Source organism: Labrus mixtus, chromosome 4 (assembly GCF_963584025.1).
Source record: "Labrus mixtus chromosome 4, fLabMix1.1, whole genome shotgun sequence".
Classification (NCBI taxonomy): domain Eukaryota; kingdom Metazoa; phylum Chordata; class Actinopteri; order Labriformes; family Labridae; genus Labrus; species Labrus mixtus.
The window spans coordinates 25076618-25102604 of record NC_083615.1 but is presented as its reverse complement, the minus strand read 5'-3'; the positions used below and the strand labels follow the sequence as shown (position 1 = coordinate 25102604).

Here is a 25987-nt window from a genome sequence, read left to right as displayed (position 1 = left end):
TCTGGGTGCATGTTTCCTCCTCAATCTTTGTCACATTAAATAAAATCATGATGAAGCCACAGTAATCTGTGCTGTTTCATTGCGTGAGGAAGAAGGTAGGGAAGAAAAGCAGCCATGACTGCCGTGTTGTGTGATTTATATTTTAGACTGCAGGGGACATAAATAATAAGGAAGCTTGCCATCCGCCAGACCTTCAATTGAGTCAAGATATCTGAAAATGTCTGATTACAATCCACAGTTCCTCAAAGGCACATACGTATGTGACTGGGATGTCAAATAAACCAGGCAAAAGGGGAGCAGCTTTTTGAGATTCAGCCAGAGGAAGCTGAGGAAATACAACAATGCTTCTTTGACTGAGATTTGCAAGAAAGATGATTACTATGGCAGTTTTGACTAAATGACAGATGTGTAACTTTTTTTAGTGTATGTTATCTTCCTGTCCCACTCTATCATTCCAGTATTCCCTAAAGTTGTTCCGTGTTTATGGTTGTTCAGTGAGTCATGGTTTAAGGAGGTGCAAGCTATACATTATGAATGATAAGCAGAAGTAGGGGACAACAAAGCAAACCAGCTACCTGTGAGGTAAACTGGGAAATAAAACCGTTCTATTGAGAGTACAAACTTAGAAATTCCAAAAGTCATAAACTGTAAGAGAAGTTGTATTTTTGAAGTGTTCATCAATCAAAAAACACTTAGCCCTTAAGTTTGTCTGAATTATTGAGATGATCATCAAGAGTCTCCTTTCTCTATATAGAGCTATATACTGTATGTGCAGATTGGGTTGCCGATAGCCTATTGGTTAGTGTGCGCACCCATGTATGGAGGCTATAGTCCTCAAAGCAAGGCGGCCCGATTCCAATCTGACCTGCATGTCTTTCTTCACTCTCTCGTTACCTGATTCTTGACTATATCCACTGACCTGTCTCTACAATAACGGCCCAAAACGCCCAAAAATGAATCTTAATAAAAGTAGATATATGTGGAGATAAACATCTATTACACACAGCAGCCCTGTTATAGACACCAAGTTATAGATGTGAACAATGAACATATACTGTATGTTCAGCTACAGTTAAAGAGGGCAACATTTTAAAATTAGCATCAGAACATTCATATTTCAGCAATGCAATGACAGGCTCACCGGCCTTATGCTTATCATATTGTTGTCAGAATCCATCCCTACACATTATGTTGCATCACTGTCACAGAAAGCAGATTTTTTTCCCCCCTTCCTAGGAAGCACTCAGGTCGGTAGTGAGTCACAGAGCTAACACAGATATAGAGAAACATTTATAGAGTCTTTAATCTACCCGACCTAAATGTTTTGAATGTGGGAGGAATCTGGAGCACATTCAGAAAAATCGATGAGAACATGAAGAGAAAAAAAAGTGAACCTAACGCAGGGAAGGGCTAGAGTTTCAAGCTGCAGTTAAATGACAGTGATAAACACTGCTGTCAGTGTGGTAGAGCTACAAATAGCTACAGTAAACCTGAAAATGATTTATGAAAAGAACTATAAAAACTAAGGTTTTAATCTTTAGAAAGAGTAATCACAAGAGCACTTGGAGACTATAGTTCTATCGGGATGTATCTATTATTGTTACTCCTTGGGTTAGGGTTAGGGTTAGCTTAGATTAATAGCTTGATTACTGACTCCATTTATTCTTCAATTACAAAATTCAAATTCCAAGCAGCCAAACCTGAGGATGGAGCAAAAATGTGCCTTCATGCGGGGGACTAGACAAGAGTGTCAGGGATCACACACCAGGCTGATCCTCTTAGGGCAGCTCTTAAAGTATCCTGATATAAATAAACGTGTTATTCAGACAAATAAATGTGTTTTCAAGGTGAAATTCTGTTAATAATAATCACAAATACAAAAAAACTACTGCTCTGGATTTCTAAATAACTATTTATTAGATAAGGAACCTGAATCTTCTTCCACGATGTACTTGTTTGCTTCAAAAGATTGAACCTTAAAAAGACAAAAAAATGATTCAGCAGAACAGAATCCAAATCATGGCAGCTGAAAAGTCAATTTGCGAAGTAAAACAATGCCTCCTTCTGCTGACAACAAAAGGAGGGAAATTGGATTTAAGTGTTCAGTGAAGGAATTAGATGAAGCGAGATAGGGAAAATACTCTTGTCGTAACAGATTATCGACTGCCTTGTCTTTGTCTGGTAGAGAGTACTACAGTAAAGAATGACCCAGATTAACACAAAAAAACGAAGAGCAAGATCTGCAACATTTCTGAATGAATTCCTCGTTTATGATGCAGGAGAACTTTCACACTAAATACAGTAACTCTGCATATGGCTCTATACTACTCCCTCTACAGATGACTAACAGGGAAGCCCTTTACACATGTTACATTAAAGAAGCCATAATACATATCCATCACTTTATATTTATCGGAACTGTCTTTTAGTTAAAGCTATTATTCATATCCTAATTAAGTTGCCAGAGTTTGTAAGTGCTTAACCATAGTGTAGTATAAGGACTTCACACATTCACCAAATACTTCCTTATCAAACTAACTATCTTGTGTTTTGCACAGGAAGATAAAACGTTGTGTCATCAGCATAGTAAAAAGCTTTTCCCATTCGGGTTGCAGGTGGCCTGGAGTCGATCCCAGCTGTAATTGGGCGAGAGGCGGGGTACAACCTGAACTGAGACAGACAACCAGCCACACTCACATTCACACCTACGAGTCACCAATTTACCAAAGAGCATGTCTTTGGACTGTGGGAGGAAGCCGGAGTAGAGAGAACTCAAGTATGCACAGGGAGAATGTGCAAACTCCACACACCTTGTCTGATGGAGATTCGAACAAGGAAACCCCCTCGCTGTGAGGCAACAGTGCTAACCGCTGCACCACCATCGACCCCTACATGTACGTGATATATAGTATAATGCTGAATAGGAACATGTAAATGGAGCTATAGTCCAGTAGTTTTATGGAATTTATTAAGATCCATTTATAAAGTCAATGCAGTAGGTGCACAGGCAGCAGTCTGTGAATGAAATAAATGTAAGGGTAGGTAGATCACCTGTTTTGGTTTAAATTTTAAATAAATACATCAGCTGTCTTGCTAATATAGCTCATTTCACTCTCTCATCGAGAGTACATGCACACTCACTGCATTGACAACGGCTAAAAAGTAGATTTTTTCATTTATAGTTAAATGTTAATATTTTTAGAAGGGAATAAATCACTAGAAAACATTACAGTGTCCTTTCTCAAAAATTGTAAAAAAAAAAGTTTGATTACAATCCAGCCCACTCATCTGCAGGCAACTTGAAGCAATTCAGAGGAACGTTTACTAAAAATGGGTTAAACAATTGTCCAACTCAAATCCTACATTGTAAGGCCTTCTTGTGCAATTTAACTCCAGTTAAAAAATGCTTCAACATATCAAAGTCAGTCAACCACCCCAGAAAATCATTTTTTGCGTGCTAAGCACACTGCTGCTTTTCAAATCACTGTCTCAACATTGTGCATAAATTATTTTAATATATGCTTTGTACAGTGAAACCACTGGCTTGTGCTACCTCCTTTTTATGCTCACCATTTATTTAGGGAACAATGATAACACGTCTTTGATGAGCATATGGGGTCGATGGATTATAGTGTGACAGGATTTCAGTAGTGGCTTCTCTCAGCCTTTCAACTATGCTACACTTTTATAATAAATTACCTTTCTTAGACATTATAAATTGCATGTGTAGTCATACAATTATTTTATTAAAGAAGATGAACAAAAAAAAAGTACCTTTTTATCAGCACATGCTCTTCCTACTTGGTCTTACTATCAGTGACGTTTCATAAGAAGTTAGTTAGTGAGTCATTCTTTAAAATGTATCATATGTTTTATAAATCAGCCAGAAAAAGCCAAATTCATTATTTAATGAGAATACTGGAAAAAAACTAATAGGGCTTAACCGTCCTAAAATAGGTCTGGTGACATCACTGACTGACTGACTAAAAAGCACAGTGGTTTTTTTTCTGCTCTCTTTGGGTCAACAAACATCTCCTGCCTTGAGTTTTTACAAACACATACATGGCCTTATTTGAAAGGTGTAGGAAGTCAGACAGAACTCGCCTCAGGTTTTCCTCATTCAGTCGATGATTGAGTGCATGTTGAATATGAACTTTATGGTGCAGAGTGGCTGGCAGAAGCTTTGACATTCACACTGCGTGGCCAAGCAAGGCAGAAGGATGGATAATGAGAGATGTAGGCTAGAGAAAAGCATGTGTGTGACATAGGAAGGTCGGCATGGATGCCATAGTTATAGACAAAAAGAAAGAGAGATTAATGAGAGATAAATCAAAACAGGTCACTTCTAAATGCTGCCAGGAATCTTACAACTCCTGCAAACGTTAACGATAATTCTTCATGGATTCCAGTGTGGGAGAGATGCCCACCACATTCATCACAAGCCTTCTCCTCCTTTCCTTCTCTCTCCAGCTTCCAAGCAACAACTTACAGCACAAACCATTGATTGACTGGTTGAGCGTAGGCATCATGTAATACATGCAGTCATATTTAGCAGCAGCATTTTGCCACTGTTTGTCTCAGCCTCAGAGTTTAACCCGGATGAGAACAGGACATCCTCTCCTTGAGCCAGTGTCAGATATGCTGAAAAAGGTTGTGTAATATGTAGAAGATGGAAACCTTCGCTTCTGTCTTACCCCCAATTCACACATATTCCGTCAGCGCCATGGTTTTGCTCCGTCGGACGGCTTGCGCCCATTCACACTGGATCCGTTTCTGGGACGTCAGCGCAGCGGAGCGCACCCATGACACATCACAGGAGAACTACAAGATCCCGCGGGAATAAAGAGAAAAACATGCAAACAACATGTTGCTTTGTCTTTCTGAAGGTGCATTGTTGTTAATTCGGTGCCTGTTTTGACATAATGTTGATAAAGTGATGAAAAATAAGATCGCGAGTCCGTATATTGTGTTTTATTTTGAAATTGACCGGATGCTCTGTGCGTTTCCTTGTCTGACTTCCTGTCTGGACTGTCATATTCTGTCCAGCTTGACGCGTGCCTGCAGCGCACTCCGGTGAAAATAGACTCGCTGCGTATTTGAAATGGAGCAGAGCGCAGTGCCGTTGGTGGCACGATTGACTAGAGTGGCAGCTAAGTACAACGTAGTGCGCGGTGCTGACGGACCGCGGCGCGCACGGAGTATGTGTGAATTGGGGGTTAGTAATTAATAGCATCGCCCTGGATCCTTCAAAGATAACACTTTTTAGAGAGCCATAGTTCTGACTATTTGTCTTCATTTATAATGTTAAAATTGATTATATTCATGTCTACTAAACCCAATCTGCATTTCTGTTATTATTTTTGTCTATATAATTCTCAAAGTATGACATATTTTTTTTCTGCAGATGGTCTTTCATTTATTCATTTGTATCTTATGTAACAATTTGTCAATTTCCCCTACAGACCAGTTGCACAGACCCTCCACATGAACCAGGTGGGGAAGGCCCAACAGACGCTCCACTTCCTCAGGAAGCTGAGACGGGCTCCACTTCCTCAGGAAGCTGAGACGGGCTCACCTCCCACAACCCTTGTTGATCAGCTTCTATTGGGCCACCATCTAAAGCCTCCTTGTCTACAGCTGCACTGTGTGGTTCAGCAGCTGCACGGCAGAGGACAAGAGGAACCTACAGGTGGTGGTGAGGGCGGCAGAGCGGGTGATTGGGACTAAACTACCAGCCCTCAGAGAGCCAGCTCTAAAGGAGAACCTTCTGTATTATAAAAGCACCCACCCACCCTGGACAATGTCTCTGAACCATCCTCTCCTCAGAGAGGAGATACAAGAACATTTTAAAAAGAGCCCGACCGATAAATCGACCGGACGATATTAGCATATCAAGTGACTATCAGTATCGACTCATTTTATGGCAGATATGTGCCGATATTACTAGATGTATTTACTAGTCAAATAGCATTTTGTTTCACTGAATACACTTACAGTTCGCTCTCACCACGTAGTGTGTTATATAGAATACAACAAGCATTATCACCCTCCAGAGTGTCAAGCAGTGATGCTCGTACATCAGCAGTCAGTTTCCAGTTGAGGGACAATCTTGCATTCGTTGTATGTCTTTTCCAAAAGTGTGTGATAACAGCATTTGAAGGATCAATGCAATAAATGTGTACATCTATATCTTTCTCTATGATCAAAGGTAGAGCTAAGAAAGATATTGGCCAATATATCGCTATCTGATTTTTTTCTCTCTACCTAATATCAATATCAGTATCAGCCCCAAATATCCTACATCGGTCGGGCTCTAATTTAAAAAGACACTAACAGCCTGAGAAACAGTTTTCTTTCCACAGGCAGGTAAATGTGCGCAACCTTTAATATTGTCTTTACATTATTATTATTCTTGTGTTTCTGTCTGTGCTGCTATAGTAACAAGAACTGCCTTACTGTCTTTATTGTTTTGATAGCAATGACAATAAAGATCTATTCTATCTATTCTATTCTAACATATTCTATTATCTAGTGATAATAATTGATGAACAAGGCACCAACACAAGCACTCTGGCAAACTGTGTATAACACAATAGTAATTAGCCAGATAATTTAACCTGCAACTCAGAGTGCAGTTTTATTCATGTGTACGTACATTATTTAATAATGCATTCAAAGGGACAGTTTTGAATCCCATCCTATGTGGTGAAGTACGAAGGCTGTGCCCCTGTACCCTTAATTCCCAAAGCCGAAGATACAGATCAGTGCACTTCACATTTTTAAGCCAGCATCAAATGAAGTGTTCACAAATGTTGAAAGAGAAAGAAAGAAAAAAAAAACTGAAGATGGTCATACTGTAGCTCTTTTCAGTATCTTTTGTTTTCGCCAGCCAAGTGAAACAGACAAGCCGAGTACTTTGAATTGGTGCTAACTAGCCAAGTGAGACAAACTGACAGCTGCTCCCCTGCCCACAGCCTGACATGCTTCCACTCACAGCTTGTCTGCCTCATCCATAACAAGATGGTGAAATTGATTTGATTCATCAAACAAACACTGATTTAAGCAGCGTTTGCTGCAAGACATTTTGTTAGGAAGTTACAACACAATAGAAGTCTATCGTTTTTTTATATATCCGCTGGTCGGACATTTTCAGTGACCGAATGTGTAAAAAGAAAGCAATGTGGTTTATTATATGTCTGATGTATTTCTAACTGAAAAAGGGGATATATGAATAGTACATTACAATGCATTTTGAGGGTTAAAGGGTAGAAACAAATTCCCCTTATTCAATAAAGACAAAGACATGAGATATATATATTAAAGGACAAATGTTACATTGAATAATCTGAATATTCAGAAAATATCACTAAAGCTCACTGCTGTAAGGAATGATTTCCCTTTGTTGGTCCATTTCAGTTACACCTGGAACAATCAAAGCTTTTAATCCCATATGTGTGTGTATGAGTGTACGTGTGAGGTTCTGTGCTCCGGGGGATGCAATATTTCCCTGTTATTTGCTTGAGTCTCTCACTTCAGAGATTGAGTTTTGCATGACAATGGAAGGAGCAGAAAAGGTCTTAGCCAGCTCCTTAACATCAACATTCAGTTCTAATTGGAAAATAGACAATAAAGGGGGAAAAAACCATTAGGAAAGAGGAACGCAAGCTCATCTAATGAGCTGTTGTATAACGTCAGCTACGAGTAAGCAGCCTGTCTCAGCTGGTCTGCCTGTGCATGATTCAACATGCAGCTTAATGTAAAAGCTTATAGAAGAAATATTTTTTAATTTAGCATGTTACAACAGGACTGGAATGCAGAAGTCATACTTTGTAAGATATCTACTCAAATGACATATACTTATATCATCAGACATTAATGAAACATTCTATGTTGAAGTGCTGACTGTCAACAGTGCAGCAGCCATAATGTCCTCCTTCTAAGTTGGGATTCCTGTGTGGAATGGTTTGTTTTTGTTTTACCGGAGATGATAGGGAGCATCCCCACATGGCAGTTTTGCCCCTATGTTTGCTTGGCAAACGGCAAAGCCAACAGGTGTTGGTGTTGGATGAAAGCAGGCAAGCTAACTGGTTCAGCTATAACTGATTCTACCTGATCTAAAAAGCTTCTGCATTTTGCTAATAAGCTCCACGACCAGAAACGTGGTGAAACTAGGATAAACATTGGAGATGCTTTTGAAAAATGGAGAGAGGTTAGAACGCAGAAAGATTTAAAGACTGATGCAGAGCTGGCTAAACACTGAAGCTTCAGTGTCCACCACATAGCAACCTGTGTGCATATCGACTCTAGGGAGAAGGGGGGGCGAGGAGAGACAGCTCTCTCCAATGTTTTGAATTTGGACAGCAGTAACCATTTTAAACCCTAGGTGTCCTAGTTACAGTACATATTGCTCCTTTAACATTTCCAATATTTTGTGTCTTGTTAACATGTAGATATAGACAGGAGTGTGAAACATTCATTAAAGAGTTCAGTCAGTACTCCCTCAGCTCATTTCAACAAACTAGAGTGTAAAGCTAACTGTTTATTAGACTGTGTTTATTAACAGCCTTAAATGAACTTATCTAATTTTAAGGCTTGAAAACAAATCCTCATAAACCCTTTGGAGACTGATGGAGGTAGTCTCCTAAATGTAACTGTTACTGTTGTAAAGGGAAACCTTTTTTACATTGGAGACAGTGAAGCTGCAGTTAATGGCCCTCCGCAACTTGAAACTAAACTCAATAAAATCTAAAATGTGCAAATAAATATTAAAGGTAATTTTTGAACTTTTTGAAACGTTTTATAAATACACTCCCAGAAATATAAATTATTTATGTTCTGGTCTTTCTTTGTACTGTGTTTCTCAGTACCTAGTGGAGGGGGATATTTTTGAGTCTTGTATGAATATATTTAGGTGAAGATGATCCCATGTGAAGTTTATGTAGGCCACTTTTTTCCTTACTCTTCAATTTCTGATTTTACTGTCACGCTCCAATGAACCAACATCATTTCTTCATATGTCTTAACCTAGTGTTTCTAGTACTCGAAATCAGTCTTTGCCTCAAGACCGGTCTCGAGACCACTTTTTAAAGGTCTCGGAATCTAAAGCATTTTTACTCGGTCTCGGTATTTTAAATCAAAACCAGTCATCATTACTGAGATTAGAAGGAAAACGGCGCTTGCTAAAAGAACAAATCACTTCAATTCATTTGTAGTTTGATTTTTATCCCCGGTGTTACAGTCTGAGTGACACGCCCTCTAAACACAAGTTGATGATTTTTCGTTGATATTTATGGTCTTGGTTTTGACTCAGTCTCGACCCCTACATGTCTCGGTCTTATCTTGTCTCAGTCTCTGAGCACTCTGGTCTCGGGTATGTCTTGGTCTCGGTTAGTGAGGTCTTGACTACAACACTATTTTAAACTACCTTGGATTAAACTTTATCCTGATTCTGACTCTGAAAAGAGCACATTTTTTTTGTTTTTTAAAGTTAAGGTTGTGGGTCACATCTGGCTGTCACCTCAAAGTTACTGGTAAGATGTCTCTTTTTTGTCCCAACAGGTTCCCTCAGTGCTCCATAAAACAGATTAGAAAAAAAACCTCACTGTTTACAATGACACATCTTTCTCTGTTTCCGAGTGAGTCCAGCGCTGGTGATGATTCTTTACTTGTGACTCAACCTTCGAGTATCTGCTAGAGAGGCTGGTGTGTCACCAGATAAGGCAAGATGAGGATGGAGTACGATAACTGCAGGGCATGGTATTTTGGATTCAGGTATACGTGCCAGTTCTGCACAGAGACAAAGCAATTGGCCTCCCTCTCAGTGAGAACATGACCCCCGGAGAACCGCGTTTTCCTGATAAATGAGCCGCAGTAATTTCAATTGGCCTCTTCGGACAGAAACGGCCTTCCAAAAGCTGGTTTATGGCTTCTGGCCTTGAAAGTACATGCAAGGATGCATACACATGTGCATTAGGTGGAACACACACACGCACACACACACACACACACACACACACACACACACACGTTAAAATACAGGCTGAAAATATAGAAATATAGAGTATACACACATGCATATAACCGATAACTGCTCACTAGAAACAACCATGGTGGCTTTGATTTCTATATGATGTTAGTTCTTCCTGCCAATGCTTTGATTGCTCTTTTATTTGTTGGAAAATCCATACTAACTGCACATATTTTCAACACTGTGCATCCTTGTGGTAAGTGTGTTTTTCACAAGCCGCCTATGTGATAACCTCCTCGATTCACAACAAGCCGTTGTTGGTGGTGGGGGCTTGTGGGTGACAAGAGGTATTGATAAAATCATCCTTCACCCTGTGAACATTTCAGAGAGGCTGTGGGCAGAAAATGGCTGCTAACTACTCTTCAAGGATGTTAAGATAGAGGGGTCTGTCCGTAATACAGCTAGCTGTCACTCCGGTGTCTGGTTGAGGTCAGGGTTAGCATGCATCACTTTGAGTGTGACCGAGTTGTTCAGAGGTCACTCTGAGGCTGCGAACCCCGGACATCCAGGCAGAAACGGTCTCACCGTGATTGTGTCTGGTGCTGGAACATGCGAGATAAGAGAAGCATGACGAGCACACTGATGATATCTACAAACTAGGGGGAAAACTGGAGGCTATACGGTGTCAGCAAAGACAATAAAACAAAGAGCCTGTACAGATTAAATGTGTGAATTCAGTCAGTGAGTTTTGAGTTTCATTCTTGCTCCTTTAGAATCTGTATGGACTGTTGCAGTCCAGCAGGAGCCTAATGACTGATGAATAGAATCAATATTGTTTGTGGGTTGTTTTTTTTTTACACAAAACCACTGAGCTAAATAATTCCACTGCAAGGAGTCGATGAATTAAAAGAGCAGAACTAGAGGTCGGCACAAACAAAACACCTCCGTTTTCCTTCCCTGAACACCTGACTGCTCTTTACATCCGTTCACTGTTGACATGTTCAAGGACACCCACTTATAATATCTTCCTGATTGATGTGTCAGTACACCTGAGTAACAGCAGCTACACTGAAGGTCAGCTCTACAGAGGATCTGCTGAGAGATGGTCCAACAGTCAGAAAAGCAGCATGTATAGCAGCAGTGACAATTATAGTTATAATGGTAAACAATGGGAGTGGGGGGACCTCTGGTGGTTTGTAAATAATGGATTATAGATGGATGCTTGATGGGAAGATTTTCTTTTTGTCAATTTCAATATTTTTATTAGAAAAAAATGACATTTTAAAAGCAAATTCACACAGGAAATGAAGAAAAGTAAAGCAATGCAAATATTACCTCATAATATTAACATTATTAGCTGCACTAAAGAACCAGGATTTGAAATTACAAGATCACTTTTGTCTTATATGTCTTAATCTGTCTGATTATTGCAAATTAAATAATGCATGGATAATCTTAAGTAATAGAGTAGCTCCACATTCTGAAAACACAGAGGGTATTTAAAGCATATATTGAAAGGTTTACTGGTAAAGTAACCCTATATTAACAATGTTTCTCATTCAATCTAAGGTCTGTCACCCTTTGTTTTTCTTCAACATGTTGTAATAGTTTTAGAGGTAGTAAAAGCATGTGAAATGACTATTTTTTTTTTTTTTAAATCAATATGATTTCCATAACAAACACAATCTTTCTTTCAGCTGGGCTGGATAGACAGGCTGGATAAAACAAGGAAAACACACCATGAAAAGCAGCTATGAACTGTAAGTGAAACACAAAAGCAGCTATTCATGTGAGTCATTTCAAATTATGTTCAATGCTTTTAAGATCTGTGAGGACATCTGACAGTCACCACTTTTATATATATATCAGTTTCCAAAGCAACACGAGGACACTGAAGAGTTATACAGACGCCAGATAGCCTGTGCACAAAACTCACAACAACTCCAGAATAATTCACTGTGACGGGGGATAATAGACAGAAAAATTACAACAGCATATGTCCAATGCAGGCGTACAGCATCATCAGAGATGAATGCTAGCCGAAAGGAAAAGCAGCCTGACACTGCCACAGTATATAGTTCACACCAAAAGTGGAGCAGACATGTAGTGGAAGTTACATGCATGAGTTGCAGCAGGACTGTTCGCACCAGAGGCGTATTTCTCCGTGCACTCCAGTACCCCTCTTGAAAAAAGTGTCTGACACAAAGGTGAAACGTCTTATGAAAATAGACTTCCAACAGTGTGAGCAGAGGTACCAGCATTGAAGCACTGCTGAGAGTCATTAAGTTCCTCTTATTTTTTTCCACTTCGATAACCTTATACTTTCTTTCCATTTTCTCTGCAGAGTCACTCGTGCATGAAAGCAGCCGCATGTCATCTCTCATTTACTGCTGTGCTGTGATTCGGTAAAGCCTATAAGACCCATGAAATCTTTCTCTGTCCTTGTCTATCAATCACACAACTTTCACAGCACTTTATCCTTAAGTTGCAGAGAACGTATTAATTGATATTTTATATTTCAAAAGCAGAAATAAAAGTGACCAATCCTTTTTTTTTTTTTTTTGAATTGTGCATTTTTGTGAAATATGTTCCTTTTCCTGGATATGCATTGCATCCAGCAGAACTAGAACTGCATGTTTACGGGCTGCATACATTACATTACACTGCAGCCTATTTGACATTATGACTTCTGTCATCATCGTTTATTTATTATAGTTAAGAATGATAAATCTGGCTCCCCATCAGTCAACACAGTTGTGAAAGGGCCTATTTTATTATGTCTGTATATCTCTTACAAATGTAAGACACACTTATCAGTATTGTGGCCATTTCTTCTGCAAAGGTTTTACATGGAAAGAGTCAAAGGATGCCCAAGTTAAACCCAGAACAACATAGTCATAGGTTAACCAAGTAGGTAACCATCTCTTTGGAGTCATTGTATTTAACATGATCAAAAAACATCCAATGAAAGTTATGCTACAGGACCCAGAGCGCCATATGGTGTAGATGCTTTCCCTTATATCGTCCCTATTTTCCAAAGAGATCATTAATCTAGACAAGCTGCAAAGTCCTCTCAACGGATCACAAAATAATTCCTTCTTATGGACTGAACATAAAATAGATATTTTAAACAGACCTTTGAGGTATTCCAGAGGGCGCAAGGGTCTTCTTTAACTTTAGTATGGTCAAACTATTCATTAGCGTTATACCATGACATTTCAAAAGTCACGTTGGAGTCGACTGTCCCTTCTTACATTCAAAGATGTATCTTCAGGAGGTAATTCAAAAGAGACATAACATTACTTGGAAGGTGGTTAAATCATGCAGTCCTTGAATAGCTTACATAAATCGGAAGAAATAAATAAAAGCACACAGTTGTTTCCTTTAGCCATTAATTTACTTTTCCTGCAAAAATCCCTTTCATGATCACAGGGCACTGGAGGCTTATCCCAGCCCACACGGGGCTGCAGACAGAGAAGCACACTAGTGATTTATAGTTTCCAATCCACCAAAATTAGACACCTTTGGACTATGCTGTGTTCCCACACTTTAAGAAGTGTAGCAGCAGTAGTGTTCTGAGATAATAAGGATGATTTATTTTGGCTGAAGGGGGCCATTTTCAGAGTGAAAAAAGCAAGGTACTCTCTGTACTCTCTGGACAACGTTTCTTTCTCAAATGGTTGATTATGATTTGGTCAGAAGACTGAGATAGAATATGCTTTTTCTACCTCATGTCAAATAAAAAGTCTTTAGATTTTTTTTCAGAGGTGATCTGGGTTAAGTTTTGAGTTCTATCTTATTCACTTCTTACCTGCCAATTCAATCACACTTCCAAAAGGTTCCTGTCATCCTCATGTTAACTTCCAATCCACCGTAACACTGTCCCTGAAAACACAAGAGGCAAACTGTGAGAATACTTATCAGCAGATAACAGGTTTGCACTGATACAGTTCGTGGCCACTCTGAGTGCAGCTCATGAATAATGCAGCGTTTTGGAAAGATGATGATGCATCTACTCAGCTACCAAAAAAAGCAATTTTTTAAACCCCTAGGAAAGAGTTCATCTAATTCCAAATTCTCTTTACTGTTTCTAAATAATCATTGAGTCATCTTGTTAGTTTTCCTTTTAACTGCTTCCTCAGCAGTCTCTGCTTCTGCTGATCTTTTAGTGCAGTGGTTAACCCTTAATCTAACCGGAGGAGCTTTACAGTACTCTGCCGTACTGTAAAGTCCAAAGAGCTCGTTCCCCGGGGACGAGGAGACAGAGGAAACCATGAAGCCTTACAAGCACACCCACTTAAACACACAAATGTATCCTGTATTCCACAAATACATGTACACATGACAGAGAGGACAGACCCTGCTGAATAAATTATAGAGGACAAAAGCAAACAGAGATAAAGCTTCCCATCTCGCCTGCTCTCCATTAGTACAGAGCGGTAACTAAGAGTGCAAATAAGTGTGCTTTTGACCCCATCCTTTGGTTCAGATAAGGGTTTTGTCTTCTCATTCATGCAAATTTTCCCAGTGAGTATTGCTTAGTACAGCCACCTGAAAAGCATCTATCAGTCACAATCATGCAGAAATACCTTCCTCTGATGACAACAAATTCAATAAAATGGTACTAAATAGAATTCTTTAAAATTAGAAACAGTTGCTTTGAATAAGCCTGTTAGAGTATGAAAAACATTTTTTTGGGGGAAAATGGTTCAGTATAAAGTATTTTATGTGCAATGATGTCACAGCATTGGGGCTGCTGTGGCTCAGTGGTAGTGTCTGTCATCACTCAACCAGGAGGTCAGGCGTTCGATCCCCAGGTCTTGCAGCCACATGTTGATGTGTCCTTGGGCAAGACGATTAACCCCAAGTTGCCCCCGCTGCTGCATCAGCGGTGTGTGTGTGTGTGGGAATGTGTACTGATGGGCACTTTACAAAGCAGCCTCTGCCATCAGTATGTGAATGTTTGTGAATGGGTAGGTGTGACCTGCGGTGTAAAAAGCGCTTTGAGTAGTCAGAAGACTAGAAAAGCTGAACTCAAGTCCATTTATACATTTACCATGCCGAGTCACTGGAGACATCGTGACTCTAAATGATGCAGTAGCCTACTTTTGTGTGGCCCACTCTTTATGTCTTTTTAAAGAGTTTCTTTGCAGTGAGAACAACATAGAAAACACATTCTTCAGTCCGCACAACTCCTCTGTATACATCAGCTCTTCTACTACAGAAATATATATGGGAATATGATGGTACACTGACAGTGATCAAAATAATTCAAAAGCTGCACAGGAAACATGTTTACAAGATGGCCTAGTTAATTTAATTGACAAAACCTCTGCAGATTGTCCAACAAAATGAAGTGCTGCACAGCAAATTGAAAAAAAAAACTGCCCGTTGCTCTCTGGCTGAAACTTCACAAAGAATAACAAATTATGCCCACAGATAGTGATGATGGATATGGGCTTTGCTGCTGTAATCATTATCATTGTTGTTATTATCAACAGCATCAATATTGCACCTCTCACACACACACAGGCACAAAACACCCTCTGGCTTTCCTCCTACTTTGACAAAACACTGCATTATTCCATTTTTCAAAGCATGTCTGGAGCCAGTGTTGAACAATGTGTCGAAAAGATGTATGTTCTTTCTGATTAAAAAGAAAGAAGTGAAGCCTCACTCAAACATGCAGGCAGTCTGGTCTGTTAGACACAGCTGCTGCTTGAATTATATTCAAGTCTTTATACAATAAGGGAAGAGATGAGACAATGTGTGGTTCTATGTACAGTGCATATGCTGTGTTTTGTCATTTAACTACATTGTAAGACTGTAGCACCAAGGGATGTGACAAGCACCAACAACTGATGATATGCAGCAGATCGTAGTGAACTACTTGATTCTCATCAAGAAAATAAGACAAACATTGGTGTTAAAAATGATAGAAATTAAGGCGCCAGATTGCAAAATAAAGGCACATTGTAGCAACTATATTTGCTAAATAAAAAAGTACATTTCCAGTGTTCAGCACGGGCAACACCACACTTTTTTTTATCTTTTCACATCTCAAGCATCAGTTCAATAAATTCCCTGTTCTATCTGTACAAGTTCCAGAAAATCAAAGATCTACTGAGCCATTTGTTCTCCTCTTTTTTAAATTTTTATCCCCGTTGAACTCACAACGATAAAGTCTCTCCCTTAAAGACTAGTGGTTCAACAAATCAAGACAAATGTTAGTGCCTTATGCTCCAGATCACAGCTTATTTTGACCCACAGGTCACACTCCATCACCTACTGGAAATGACCAGAAATGCACATCAGGCCGAATCAATTGGCTGCATGGCCACAGCGTTCAATTAAGATCTTGGGTGGGGGGTGGTCAGTGTGGTTTTGCGGTGTGGTGAGTATAGGCTCCCAAAGGAGCAGTAAGTGCTGAGATCAGCTCAGCTGGGCCTGCCATTTGTCATTAGCTAATGGTAAATCCATCTGGGTCTGGGAGAGGGTCCACACTAGGCTGGAGGCAGAGAGGGAAAAAGGGAACAAGGATAGATGTATACAAGTTGGTCAAATGTTAAATACTATTTATATTGAAATAAACATTTGTTAAGTATTTGTTAAGAGTACACCATGTTTCTCTAGTCCAACAGATTTTGCTTGTATAGTTAAAGAGATCATATGCAAAAGAAAAAAACAAACATGAAATCTCAAATGTTTGCTTCTTCATGACGTGAATGCACAGAGATTCAGAGCCACATTTTCTATTAAAAGTCAAAGGAAGACGATGGCGACTAGATAAAACAAATTAACAGAATTTCAGAGAGGCATTAAGATGGGATACAATTATCTGGAACAAAGAATGCGATTTTGTAATTCTCTCAATTACATGAACTGTGACTTATTAAATTAGAATGCGGCTAAATCGTTACTTTCATATGATTTTAATTAATACACGTCTGAGCTATGTACACCATTTGTGTGTAGACAATATGAGAGCTTACAGGGCTTTTCAGTCATATTCTGTTGATCTCTGTGTGCTAGTGTGTGTGTGTGTGTGTGTGTGTGTGTGTGTGTGTGTGTGTGTGTGTGTGTGTGTGTGTGTGTCTGTGTGTCTGTGTGTCTGTGTGTGTCTGTGTGTGTCTGTGTGTGTGTTTGTCCATGGCAGTTTGTGTCTGCATTGTATAATGCATTTACTCTCAATACTCACTTTGACTGACAACCAGACTTTATGGATTTTGAGACACATGAAGCCATGTGTCATTCAGTCAAAATGATTGTGAAGCAGTTTTGCCAGACTGGGTAATTTGAAAAAATGGTGTGAGATGAGGTTTATTTATTTGAGTACACTGGCGTTATGTACTTTTTATCACAAAATGAGAAAAATGTTTATTAAGTTTAATTGAATATAAAAAGCCATTGGGATGGCTTGAAACAGCAAAGAGTGAGTCAAAACAGTCTAACACATGCCGGGTTGTGCTCAACTTATAATCACTGCAGCGCGTTTGTTGTCAGCACTTGAGCTTGTTTGTTTTGAAGCGAGGCTTTTACAGCCTCAGTCAGCACGACTGTTTAAATTTGTGCTGCACCAAAGGGAAGCCGTAGAGAAACTCACTGCAGAGTGGAATTAGTGCAATCAGGGGAGATATGGAATTAATATGTCTGATTAAGTGCCTGACTGAGTAAGCATTTAGAGTCCAAAGAGAGTTCAAGTGGGGTGGGGGATGGGGGATATGAGATACTGAAGGATCTGTACAAAGGAAGAAAGGCTGCAAATTTCAACTCTAAAGAAAAATATTGGAAAAAAGCACTGGAAAGGAAGAAGTAGGTAAAATGACTGATATGAAGCATTTCTCTGCATGATACTTTTCGATTGGCTCTTTGATTCACTCAGGCCAGTCTCTTATCTTTGATTAATTATTCTTGACAAGAAAATGTCCCCCCCCCATTCATCTGCCATTGAAATGGATTCTGGATGATCATGGTGAAATAGTGTCTTAGGTTTCCCAATTTTGCACACCATCTGTCAGTCACTCATGATGGCTGAGGTAATTGGTTTGGCCCCATCAAAAATGCAAGACTTTTTGACTTAGCAATGTGGTCTGTTTTCATCATAACCCTGTCATTATGGATAAAAGATCCACATGAAGATCCCTACATGGATGAGTAGACTTTCAGGATGACTCAAAGGAGGATCTGTTCAGAGGGAGGCGAATACGGACACAATATGAGACTCAAAAGGCAGAGGGAAAGTCAGGCAAAAGGTGGTGTGAGGAGAAGCATGGAAGATGAAAGACACAGAGTGCATGCTTACCCCAAGAGAGGGGAAGAGAAGTAAATTACCAATATCAAATCTCTACCTTGAAATATCTGACTCTTTTATGAAAGGCTGGCAAAAGCTTTTGAAGAAAAATTCATGAGAATGGATGTCATGCTACCATTTGGTGGTAAGAAAAAAGCCTACCATGCCGACCAAAAAGCATATGTAATGGGATTTTATGAAAAATATAACTTAGGTTAATAAAACAGAAAGTGAACTAAAATTGAGTCTGTTTAGGATTTTATGGAAGAACAACTGTGGAAGGAAGAAGTGACAAACATAATTAGTCCAAAGAAGAGAAAAGGAGAAACAGAGGGAGGTAAGATGAGGGGGAAAGATTACAGTATGCGATAAGGCAACGGAAGGAAACCTTGGAGTGGGAGACAAAAAGAAGAGGAGATAGGATGGCTGTAGAATATATATTTTTCTTTTGGGTGGGGAGATTATCATTCATTTCATTTCCTGGTGTGATGGACATCATGGTGACATGGGTATGTCTGTCTCCTTGAGATGAGAGCGGCAACTGAAGTGACTAGCTTCAAAGGAGCATGGTCAATTAGAGAGATATTCTTTAATTTCCACCCTGTGGTTCTCTCTTCAGACTTCACTCGCTTGTCTCTAACTTCAGGAAATACAATATTGGGCTTCAAATGGTGTAACAGTTGATCCAGGAACATTAGGTGGTTGTATGATTTATGCTTGTTTCTAATTATGCTGTAAAATCCAATTCTAAAAATCTGGATCATGAAGTATTTAGGCACTAAGAGCATTCCACTCCATACAATATTAAATAGTCTGTTGTGTCAGCACAAGCATTGTCACTTCAGTAGAACTTTTTATGCATTATCAAAAATGCCTGCAAATCGTAATGTTGGTGTGTTGACCTTGACAAGCATCATTTTGAACCAACTTTCATCATGGTCTCAGAGGATGAACTATTCTTGGTTATCTGAAGGAGTTTTTTTCTTGCATTAACATCAAGCTTAAGTGTCAGGTTGTTCACTATGCTCACTATGTCAGCATTTCTTTGTTACTTCCTGAGAAAAAGGCTTGACTTGCAGGTGTGACCTGGTGCCACGAAGGAAATAAACTCGGACACAAGAACCATTAAATCTCTCTTGGCAGGCTTTGACAACTTTTTATTTGCATCTTCTTGCTCCCCAGAAGATTAACCCTTCTGACTGTAGTGAACACATGAGGACAAATCAGGAAACGTAGAAAACATTTATGGGATACTCATAAGCTATGAGTCATATTGCAATAGAATTTGATGAATAAATTCATGATTCCAAGGAGATGAACCTATTTAAATTTCATTATCCTGACACGTCTGCTGACACATGACCCGAGGACAAACTTAACATTAGATTAAACATTTTCTTTACCAAGTGCTTTTAAGGAGCATGGTATGATGACGACACTTAACTGTTACCAGGTACAGCTGCAGGGCTTTAGACTTTGCTGTTTGTTTAATGTGTGCAAGTACACCATTGTCTACAGTATGCATGCTTGTCATGTTTTTGATGATGATTGTGCTTTGAAGTAACTGAATAATCTTCTATTTTCACCCATCAAAGAATAACTCACAAGTCAGCTTAATAACCTAAAGTGCATGCATTTCTGTTTCCACATCCTGAGACCATTTTTACTCAAAATCCGTCCGCACACATTTCACCGTGGTATGAAAAAAAAATCACAAAAGACATCATACCTCAGCTATGAACCATGCAAGAAGGTTGGAACAGAAGTGTAACTAGCTCATTCTTTGTTGGGCTAGACGCGTTGGGACCTTAAGCGGATTTACGGAACAATATCAGCCCGAAGTAGAGCGTTCATTACAGGTATCAGGAGCTGAAGTTGATAACAGAGTTTAAGACAGAAAATGCTGACATGCTACCAGAGAGAAGAGGTAATATAAAGTCCAGATTAAAATGCTGAACATTATCATGCAAAACTCAGGCAAGGGAAAGAAGAGATAAAAGGAAAGAAAGAGAAAGTGAGCATCTTATCAGAATATGAATGTGTCTTCTTGAGCCATGTTATAAAACTGATGTGATTATTACACAAAAACTGAAATGTAGAAGAGGATGTTTCAGATTTCCCCCCAATGTATTATGCCAACATATGAATAAGTGAGGCAGGGAATAAAATCGTTGCTGCCTGCAACCATTGTGGAATTAAAACAAACTGAAGTTTTATTTTGACATGTGCAAAGTAGACATTCAAACCCAGACATACACATAAGTGACATTCTGTTTTTTCTCTGCTCATATTTTTGCATGAAAGCCCAGGGAGGAGCATCAGATAGCAACCATCGCTCGTCATGCTCAATCGGCCATGAGTATCTCCCTCTCCTGACGAGGCCATCAGCCTGACAGCACTTTGCAGAACAATCTTGCACCAGACCATTCTTAGGCTTCAGTGCCTGGCAGCACCAGCTGCTATGCTCCGCCAGTCGTGCTCGCACACGGAGCAAAATGCTCCATTGCGGAAGAGATGAATAAATGCTCAAATAAATGTTCAAATGTACAAAAGATTTAATGTACTTTGAGACAGGGCGATATCACAAGATTGAGGCAGACATTACTCGAAAGGATGAAAGTGGAATGATGCACCCCCTACCCTGCTTCAGTTTGTGAGTCGCATTGTAGCCGATAATGCATAGATAGTCCCAATTAAAGACAGAAAAGTTAGCAAAGCGTCATTGGTCATTCTGTTTTTATATTTTTGTCACTATACTGTTTGCAAAGAGGTTTTCTGTTCTTCCTTATCAGAGCTAGAAGTAAAATTGTATAAAGTAAGACTTATTTTTTACTCACAAGCAGTAGATCAAATTATGTCAGGGCTATGTGTACTCCACTGTTGTTACTGTGCGTTTATATATCGATACATGAATCATTTAAACTTCCTTTCCTAAGGCAAAATCAGCATGTATAGGTCATCATCATCCTCAGTAAATATGGACACAGTGTGATGTATTTTGGGGGAAAATATTGAGTTAAAGACATAAGATAGAGAGATGACTACATGGAAAGCGAACATAGCTCCTGGGGAAGCTCTCTTTCTTTCTCAAAGGAGAGGGAGGCCATCTGAAGGGGTTATTTATTTTTCATCTGGAGATGGAAACTGAAGAGCGGTATGGGGGAGAGCCCCAGTGGAATTACTGACTGGAGATGCAGCCTCCTGGGGGCTACTGTCTTTCTCGTCTCCCTCTTTCCCCTTCTCCCGCTCACTTTCCATCTCCCACCTTTCTGATCTTCATCGGAGAGCTGCCACTGTCTCTCTGGGAGAAGAGGGAAGATGAGAAGAAGAAAAAAAAAAAAGAGGAGCTGCTCATTCTTGATGCCATCTTTGCCTGCCTCGTAGTCAAACTCAATTTCTTCCCGCACTCATGTGGTCTGCACAGCTCTGCTCTGCCACTGCTCGGATGTAACTGCGTTGAGCAGCCTGAGCCGAGTTGTTCTACAGGCTCCTCCCAGGCTTGTGTGTCTCTACGTGGGATGCATAGCTTCTTATCCCAGCCCTCCTCATTAACAGCATTCCCATCACACTCCCGTCATTAAAAGAGCCACTTGTCCTCCCGCATCCCCTCTGGTGTTTTCCTTTCATCCTTCCTTTTTTCTGTGCATGGATGAACCTGTGACTTGAATGTCTTGGATGACACCTTTACTCCATCAGGACCGGAGTGAATTATTGGGAGGCAGAGAAGTGGGGCTTCCTAAGCTTTGTAAGGCCGCCTCTCCACGGCTCGTTCCAGGCACTCTTGTGTTGTCGTGGGAGCCCATGAAAGCCTGCCTTCCTGCTCCCTATTTCTCTTAATGAACAAAGGTGTCAAATGCATCCTTACATCCAGGCCGTTTGGGAGGTTCCCCATGGCTGCAAAAAGTCAAGATGCTAAAAATAAAGAGTGCCGCAGCAAATATGCAAGGGGGCTCATTCTTTCAGAGGCCGATGTGAGGTAATCCTGGCATCCAGGGAGGGATCCAGCTCCTGTGTCAGCACAGGTTTTGAGGAAGCACATAATTAAGATGACACTGTTGCCACAGTATAGTAAAGTGCTCCTCCGCAGCTCGGCTCCTCTGTAAGAATCCTCACCTGGCGAGCGTGTGGTATCCCTGGAGTTCACCGTTTCCACATGACTTCTTTCCACAATCACTGATGAACAGTTACATACTTATACAGTTCTACAAAAGGGAGAAAAGTAATAGAGAACCAGCTGCATAGTAGAGTAGGGTTTGTATGGGGACACTCTCTTCATTATTTCTCTAATAGAAACAAGCCCAGCCTCTGCTAATCTCCCTCACAACAGTAACGAGAAAATGTACCCGCCGCCTCTCAATGCCACAAGCTAACAAGGGATCTAGAAGAAATCAAATCCCCCCCCCCCTCAAAACACCCCATGCAATAACCTCCTTAATTTTCTCCTTCTCTTTCCGCATCCCTTTCTTTGCCCCTCCCTCTCCCTCCCCTCTTATTCCTCTTCACTCTATCCTCCTCCCCGTTATCCCCCCTCCCCGTTAACATCATTGGTGAGAGAGGAAGAATGCTGACGATGCAGGACTAAAGAGAAACCAGCATCAATTAGACTCTTAAATACACCTTTTTTTTTAACCCCGCCTCACACCCATGCCAAATGAAATTACTCCATAAATAAAAAAGGGCAATGGGAAAGCAATGAACTTTAATTATTGAAGCAAAAGCCCTCATCATGGGTCAGTGCTCCCTTCACTCTTATTCACCGTGAGCTCACATGCTGCACATGTGCTGGCTTTGGGCCCCTGTTTTGATCTGCTCAGAGACGTGTATTTCATAAAATCAGTCTCGCTCTGAATTATCAAACCAGCTCTGGATGAAAAAAAGGATGATATAATGAAAGCTATGTGCTTGCTTTTCTTGTGTCCTTTTCTCTGCTTGGTTATCACGTATGTTACAAGAAAGTGATCAAACTGCTTTGATAACTCAGCTGAGAACACTGGAGACACAGTGGGAAACAAATTAAACATGATAACTAAGATTGTGCCCCCCTCTCCCATGTGGCTTGGATAGATGGGGTAATGTGTGTCTGTGAGGGATCGAGACAGAGAGAGAGAGGGGGGAGAAAGTGTGAGACAGCAGCTGTGATTCTCCTCTATTTCTTTTTTGGGAGGACTGCCAGGTCAGATGGCGTGGCACGACGTGACCTGTGTAAAATGTTACTGTCGCTTGCCAGTGTTTTATCTTTCTATTTAAAGTGCCCAGCGTACATTTCCCTGGACCTGGACTCAGAAATGTGTGCAAGATCTGGATGGAATACCCTCAGTATCCTTTCGTTAAATCGACGTATCCCTTTATACTGGAGAAAGGTGTAACTAGAGAACAGAGTAAGCTTGAGAAATCTTATTGCTAAAGGCATTTCATGGCTGAATAATGGCACTACAGCTCAACAAGTCACACTAGAAACTAAAGGTTATTAGCTTGTTATTCTCTCTTTTTTTTTACAAGGCTTATTTTTCTCACAGTGCAGTTCCAATAAGTAACAGGTCCCAGGAATCATTCATGAAAACCTGTGATTATTCTCCATTATTTGTTGTGTCTTAACAGCATTGCTGGATTGAACATAAAGTACATTCTTGAATCTATCTACAAACAGTATCTAGACACTGAGTAAGGTTATTTGGCTTCATCAATAAAGAACACTCCAGGATATCAAGGACATCAAGCAAAATGAGAGCGACAGTATGAAAAAGGAAACGAGATGAGAGGATAAAGTAGGTCATCAGTCTGCTCTCACAGGTCACAAGATAAGCCTGCTGAAATATCCTTGTTTACATGCTGTGTTCACATTCGGATATTGAAGACCTTTATTTTCTAATTGATTTTAGTTTGTAATTACTTATGGGGCCAGTCAACAATATTTGAAAGCAGATAACGATGATAACTTTGATTTGTGACATTACAGTTAATTGAATGAGTTTGACACTATCGAGAGAACAAGATATTATTTGATTTAATTTGATTGCAGGAGTATCAACTTTGTTTTGATCTTTATTATGACTCAGGGTTTGGCTCTACAAGATACTGTACTTGTTCCTAGGAGATAATATCAACAGAGGATTATTTATTATTGCTAGAAAAGGAATATTCAAGTAACGCTGAGAAGACATGAAGAGGAGGTTTCAAAGACAAGATGATCTGAGTCATCACACAAACATACAATTCCAAAGAAGAGAAGAGGAACGTCTCTTCCTTACTTGCTCCCACTATGATTTGGTGGAATAGGCATTTCTTTAGAGTGATGTTACTATTCCTAAATTTGAACACAACATTACCCGTTAGACAGCCACCTGTTCTCTCTTGAGAAATCAATGACATCATTGGTACATTTTCAAAACAGTTGAAAACAGCTAATGCAGAGCAATGCAAAAGGTTTTTATAATGCGTGTTTGGTGGTGAGGAAGGGGGTGGTAGTTGGGCATAGGAAGCAACAAAATGACCTGCAGTTGACATGACATTGTGTAACAAAATTACTATCTGCTAAAGAACAATGCACAAGAGCTACTTTGTCTTTTAGTATGATGACTTCTCCTCATTGGACTTTTTAGTTTTTAAATATTTTTCTTACTAATCTTACTTCGTATCTATTTTATTACCTTTTCAAAGTTAATGGTTGTGGTGCAATGTGGATGAGAGGCGGGTTTTGATTGGTTCTTATGATAAAAAAAGAAGAGTATATGTTGTACTAAGCGTTGAACCATTTCAGTGACAAATAGTCTCTGGATGAATCAAAGAGACAGCATAACATAGCAAACATTCCATCGTCCATCCCTTTTACAGTGCCAGTATAGAAATCATGTATCCTTTGACACTCAGGGACTGTATCAGTGAGCAGGAAATGAATGAATGCAGCCCAACCCATGCAAATTCTCACACGTGCACCATTCTCTGATTTTCTTGTTGAAATAGGCCTGTTATACAATTGAATTACGGTGAATCATTATTCGTCGGTGTCGTCTCCTGGCGGTTTACATAACCAGGATTTAATAATAGAACAAGTGCACGGATGCTCTCCCACAGTACTACTGGTGCTCCCTCACCAAGAAACGGTACTCAGATTTGTAGCTCTATTTCCAGAATGATTCAGGTGGAGAGCCATAGAAAACCACAGAGAAAGAAAGACAGAGAGAGAGAGAGAGATGGAGAGAGAGATAGAGAGAGAGAGAGAGAAAGAGAGAGAGAGAGAGAGAGAGAGATGAAACGAACCGAGGAAGTACATTTCCCCTGCCACATGCCTGCCGCTCACCCTGTCGAGTCACAAGCTTCTTGGCCTCTGCGGTTTTACAGATGCCGAAATGTCCCAGGGGCTTGTGCATTTAATTTGGCATCAAAAAGCCTGAATCAAAACAACAGAGTACACAGCTTTGTTTCAGATTTGCTCATGAGACAGAGTGCTGGTTCAGTTTGAACTTGAACACAGATCCCATTACAGAAGAAGCCCGAGCACTCAGTGATACAAGCTGTACGCAGCACTCAGAACTGCGCCTGCAACAAAGCGTCGTTAGCGAGTGTGACTTCAGCCAGTAATGAATTCTTACATACTGCGTGTTGTGAAGAGAACAAACTGAAACACACACACACACACACACACACCAGCACACGCAGTATAACTATGTGACTGCTTTACAAATGAACAGGGAAGCAATAAAGATTCCAGTGTGCCTTTAGATCTCAGCCCA

General features: G+C 40.1%; 1 protein-coding gene across 1 annotated transcript in view; it reads right to left on the bottom strand.

Moving 5' to 3' along the window:
* lrrc4ca (leucine rich repeat containing 4C, genome duplicate a) overlaps positions 1-25987 on the bottom strand; it is a 46300-nt gene that overhangs the window by 3800 nt on the left and 16513 nt on the right. The window contains exon 2 of the mRNA XM_061036578.1: positions 13779-13852. The gene's annotated coding sequence lies outside the window, so the exon portion shown is untranslated. The remainder of the gene's footprint in view (positions 1-13778; positions 13853-25987) is intronic.